The sequence below is a fragment of the Oryctolagus cuniculus genome, chromosome 14, assembly GCF_051225735.1.
Source record: "Oryctolagus cuniculus isolate XC-2025 breed Fujian yellow rabbit chromosome 14, ASM5122573v1, whole genome shotgun sequence".
In the NCBI taxonomy this organism is placed as follows: Eukaryota; Metazoa; Chordata; class Mammalia; order Lagomorpha; family Leporidae; genus Oryctolagus; species Oryctolagus cuniculus.
Window position 1 is genome coordinate 57,462,652 of NC_142880.1, and position 5,986 is coordinate 57,468,637.

The following is a 5,986-nucleotide window of genomic DNA, read 5'->3' on the forward strand; positions in this document are numbered from 1 at the left end:
TGTCAGGAATTAAACCTACTAGTTTCAGCTTTCTGTCGCAGTTGCTGTTCTTAGAAAAACTTCTCCCACCTGTACTTTGTGATTGGTTTTTCAAAGGGTAAGATTAAATAGGACAAGGACAATTTTAGCTCTCTGAAAGCTGAATTATACAAATAGTTGCTTAATTGTTCAATTCTATATGCAGAAGTGATGAAAGAAGAGGGAGATCCCAATAAATAAAATCCATTTTTAAAAAAGAGACTGGCAAATATTAACTCAAATTGTTTAATTGCCTCTACATTTTGCTGAGAGTATAATAACCCTGAAAAAAAGTTTGGAGAAAGGATATCCCAGCTATCCCTTGACCATTAGCTCCCATTTCATGGTCAATGGGCTCTTACCATATTTGCATAGATGTCAGTGGCAGGCAACATAAATTAATAAATAAGACAACCAAAAACTAATTAATAAAATAAAATGATAATAATTATTAAAAACTACGAGCTTTTTGTATATTATAGTTTCCACAGTTAAAATTCATAATGGAGATTACCTTTCCCCTTGTCTTTAACTAACAAAGACATGGTATCTGCCCTCCAGGGAAGGCTAATTAACTTATATTAGAGGAGAGGAAATCTAGCTGACTCTCACTGCCCCCTTACACACAGATGATGGAAAAGGGGAGACTGATAAGAGCCAAAGGAGACTGACCACTATCAGACACTGAGCATCAGGGAGTTTCTGAAGATGCAGAGTTGGGCTTAGAAAAACCCAGAATGCCACCGTTATTCACACAAGAAGATCTGTGGGGGGTGCAGGTATTTCCAGAGCCCAGGAGAAAACAGAAAGACTGGCTGCAATGCAAATGAGGCTATAAGAGAGAGTTACTTAAGGATTTTAGAAGATATCTGATTTTGTCCAATAATTATAAATAATCTTACAGTGTTTCTTACATTTTTTTCAAACTGTCCATAGGGTGAGAGAATGAAGGAAAAGGAACCATGTTACACTGTAGAAACCAAGTCATACTACAGGGCAGCACACCTAGAGCACTCAAGTGACTGATGAAACTGGAGGCTGCGGCTGAAGCTAGAAACGACCAAGGCCACCTGGTAAGAATGCCAGAGTTGGATGATATATGTATTGGGGTGCATCAAAGCAATGCCACCTGAATCTACAGAGGAAAGAACAGGAGGCAGAGGAGGAGGAGGCAGAGCAGAAAGTAAGGAGGGAGGAAGGCACAGTTGGTACCTTGCTGAAATTTCAATATTTGTCTCTAGGATTTTTACATGAAGTGAGTCCCCTTTATAAAATACAAACTTTCTTGCAAGACCATCTGACAAGCATAGCATCAGCCCAGGGAGTGAGTAGTCTGGACTTTTTAAATTGGCTCTCCTTTAATAAAGACTTATTTAAGCAGATATTATAATTATGATTGATAAATTATGATCCATGTGCCATTAATACCCATTTGTTTTTCTCCACTGATTCATTGACTTCATAAACAATAATTCTGTTCCTCCCACTTGGTTTTTCTAAATTTCTAGTCAACACTCTATTGACATTAAAATTATGTTAAATACAAAATCAGTCTCTTCATTCATCCTGTTGCAATAGTGCAGCTGATATGTCAAAGCTAAAATTCAGAAATCCTATTGCAAGATTACTTTAACTTTCCAAGGCTAGATAGGAAACACAAACAAACACACAAACACACACAAACACAAACACATAAACACACACACACCAGGGTTGATCTATTTGCTTTATATTGGCTTTTAGGGTTGGGGAACAATGACTTAATTTACTCTGCAAGTAGCTCTGTGTTTTCCTATAGCAAAGGAGTTGGCATAGTGCAGCTTCTTAACCAAAATAATAATAATAATGATAATAATAATAATTTGTTGAACTCATTTGCTCTACATAGCAGATACTGTACAGCTCAAAGAGGCTGAAATGTTTGCTTTATGGTCCTTCACAGGAAAAGTTTGCAGACACTTGCTATAGCACGTTATTAAAAGCATTACTGCCATGGCCTTCATAGGTGCTTATATTCAGGTTTCTTAAGGTTAAAACTGCCTGGAAGTTTGCCCTCTGCCCCTTCTGATCCTTTCTGTACTCTTCAGTGGGCTCTTGAACAATAGAGCCCCAGAGTCCTGACCTCAATGGATACAACAACAAAGCTTCCTTTCCCCCTGTGGCTTCCCATTGGATCTGGGCATCATCAACAGGCAATCAAAGGGTGGAAGGTGGGTGTGCTTTAAAGCATTTCCTCCCGCAGGTGCCTTCCTGCCTGGCAGCTGTGGGCTGAACTGCATCCCTCCATGCTTCTGTCTGGTGGTCCTCTCCAAGGCTTTCTGGGTTATGATAACTACCCCTCCCCTGACCCCTTCAGACCTGCCATAACATCTTGCAGGTCTTTTTTGGGGAAAAGGGACATCCCTGTCCTCATATGTACATGTGTGCTTTGTCAAATTCTCATGTGTCACCCCGCTGGAGTGGGTCTTTTCCTTCAGGGATCCTCACTGTAACCTACAGTAAACTTCCAGTGCCCTGGTAGGTGAGGACGCAGAGGCTGTACAGTTCCATGACAACTGAGAGACTTGCAGAAACTGTTACTTCCCTGGGCCTTCTCTGGAAGAGGGGGATGTTATTTTAATATCCTACTAACATTTTTTTTCCTCCAAGAATCTTGGTTTAAACGGCAGAATTCAATCAGTAGTTCTTAACAGGCAACAATCTCTTTCCCACCCATCACACACTGGCAATGTGTAAAACTTTAAGTTTTTAAAGTTATTTTAATAATTTGAAGAAAGAAAGATACAGAGACTGAAAGATCTCATCTGCTGGTTCATTCACCAAATGACTACAATGAGCAGGATGGGCCAAAGCCAAAGCCAGGGGTTGGGAATACAATCCAGGTGTTCCACATGGGTGGGAAACCAACTACTTGAGCAATCACCTGCTGCCTCCCAGGGTCTGCACTAACAGGAAGCTGGAATTGACAGCAGAGCCAGGATTCAAACTAGGCCAAACACACACCTGGAGACATTTTTTTGTTTGTTTGTTAAAACAACAGGTGAAGAGTTGGGAGATCAGCAGCTACTGGTATCTACACAGGGAAGCTGCTGAGCATTGCACACTGCACATGACAGTCCCCCAAAACAAAGAATTCTCTGTTTCAAAGTGTTCAGAAATGCGGCTTCCATCGTGGCGTGGCAGGTAAAGCCACTGCCTGCAACAATGGCATTCCATGTGGGTGCCGGTTTGTGTCCCAGCTCCTCCGCTTCCCATCCAGGTCTCTGCTGATGGCCAGGAAAACGCAGCAGAAGATGGCCCAAGTGTTGGGGGCCCTGCCATCCACGTGGGAGACCTGTAAGATGCTCCAGGCTCCTACCTTCAGCCTGGCCCAACACTGGTCTGTACGGCCATCTGGAGAGTGAACCAGTAGATGGAAGACTTCTCTGTCTTTCCTTTTCTTTCTGTAACTCTTTCAAAATAAATAAGCCTTAAAAAAAAAAAAAAAACCAAAGTGCTCAACTCTCCTGCTTTAGAGGTCATCATAGGGCAGGGCAGGGCAGGGCAGGGTAGGGGCTAAAGACAAAGTAGAGTCCAGCTGTCCACTTCCCAACGTGGACATTCATGCTACATCAGCAGGAGGAAAGAGCGTTTTCCTAACATTCTAATACCAACAGGAAGGATTTATCATAAACAAGCAAATTCATAAAAATAACTATTATCTTTAAAATGTAAGCAAATAAAAGTCTTTTAAGAGTTTCACCGCCCATTAAATATGAAAGTCATCAAGTGGTGCCAACACTCATTTTTAATAATTTAAACATGGAGAAAAGCAATTCAGCTGCTTGCTTATCACCACAAAAACTAATCATAATACAGGTGGCCTCAATTATTCTTTTTATCTTCTTCCCCATCCTCACAGCACTCAGTGAAGTCAGTGAGGCCTCTTCCCTCAGTTCCTGTAACAGCCATGCATCCCTTCCCACACTGCCTCATAGGCCCTTCAGCAGCCAGAGAAGCAACACTGGTCGTTGTTGTTTGGTTTTATGGAGGTTTTTTGTTCTGGGTTTTGTCTTTATAGTTTTGATTTTTCTTTTCCCTTGCAAAGCAGACAGGTATCCTCTTCCCACTGCTAATGTTGCGTCTAGCAGGGTCAGTACCAAAGCGGTACTAGAGAGGACCCCTAGCCATTAAGCTCTTTCAGTTTTCATTTTGCTGTCCTTCCTCCCAGGTCCACCCATGCTCCTGACAGAGACACTTCACAGAACTCACAACTTACAGGAAGCAGTCCATGGGGGAGCTAGACAGGAAAGCCAACCAGCTGCAAACAAGACTCCAGCTGAACTCAAAATCCCTGCTTCCTTCTGAAGATTAAGTCTTTGTTACTGAGTCAAGCTGGGCTGCTTCCCACTTCCCTCCCCCAGGAAGAGACATCCTGTCCCCTGTTCCTCAGAGAGCATCCTCTCCTCCATCCTTCATCTACCATGCAACGGGTGGGCATTGCCCTGCAGGGCTCCAGACGTGACTGGGCATATCTGCATCCAAGGTGTCCAGCCCAAGCAAGACACTGGCCGTGACAGTATTTATTGTACTCTGCCCTCTCATCTAATCAAAACCATTAGCTTTAACTCTTCCTGACTGAGAAAAAATGGCTCATAGACCAGCTCTTTGCTTACTGAACTCTTTATTAGCTCCAATTTTTATCCAATAGACATTACCCAAATATTTACTCCAATAAAAAATACTACTAGCATGGAAGTCTCTCAAGTAAACACTCAGAAAAACAAGTATTGAGATGATTTTCCAGATAAGTGCTTTTTTGGAAACTGATACTTACCATGCAACTTTAAGGAAAAAATACAATAAAACCCTATTATGAGTCGCCTGCCTTTACCACCAATCCAATTATACTGTGACACAAAATTGTATTTCTGCATTAAAATGAAATATACTTTACTTCTCTTTCTATGATATAAAAAGTATATCCAGTTATTTTCCTTGGGAAAAGTGACTTAATGGTGATAAATCACACTTGACTACCTTAAAATTAATTCCTGATATATTGCATTATATTTAAATATGTGAAATAAAAAATGTGGAAAAAAACCTATTTTTCGTATTGAAAAACTCCTATTTTCTATTACTGTGTTAATGCGCAGAGCTAGAGCAGTTCACATATTATAATTACATCTTTTTCTCTCTCCAGATTCTGCAGAGGATATGCTAAATGTCTGAAGCTCAGAGAGACCTTTGAATAGGTTTATAAAGGTACAGCTGAAATGCAGGAGTGAATATACAAAGAGGTAATCCACAGGGTCAATGTTAGACTTTGTCTCCTGAGAGTCACTTCTAATGGCACCAGAAAGGTTTACATAAAACAGCACAAACACACAACAGCAGGGTGACTGTCTGTGATCGGAGAATCTTAGAGATAGTGTGCTGCTGAAGTTCAAAGCACACAGAAAACAGAACATACAATGGTTTATGTTCTAAGGAAGAATGTTCTGCTATATATAAATGTTGACTGAAAAGTGGTATTTTAGCAATTTCATGAAAATCGAAAATATTTAGTAAACTGAACCTGTATTCTTCCCAGGTTAGCCCCCGTGGCTCCAAAAACCACCCCACCCAGTTCCACATGTATGAAGAAGTTATGTTTTGTATAAATGTACTTTGCAGTATGATCAGCGTTCTTTCAAGGAGATAGTTTGTTGAATAGGTTTTTCAACTTCACATGTGCACATTCTTGAAAGACTAATGGATCCTTCATTAAAGAGATCACAGCTTTTCAGGTGTCATGCTTGAAGACACACAATGAATTGGTCATTAAGGGAATTCAGCCACGCAGAAAGGACAGGAGAACAACTGGTCGACACTTCTAATGACTCAGGCAATGTTGGCAGAACAGCTTTCACTCAAGACTGGTTTATGGTCACAGAATAAGCATTAATTTTTCAGAAATAACAAATAGGTGAAAGAATCAACCACC

The 5,986-nt window shown here is 40.8% G+C and overlaps 1 long non-coding RNA gene across 1 annotated transcript; it reads left to right on the plus strand.

Moving 5' to 3' along the window:
- Positions 1-631: 631 nt before the first annotated feature.
- Positions 632-4,718, plus strand: LOC149122333 (uncharacterized). Its single transcript, XR_016220261.1, has 3 exons — positions 632-797; positions 955-1,091; positions 4,229-4,718. It is a non-coding gene; the product is annotated as an uncharacterized LOC149122333 (long non-coding RNA).
- The last annotated feature ends 1,268 nt before the right edge of the window (positions 4,719-5,986 follow it).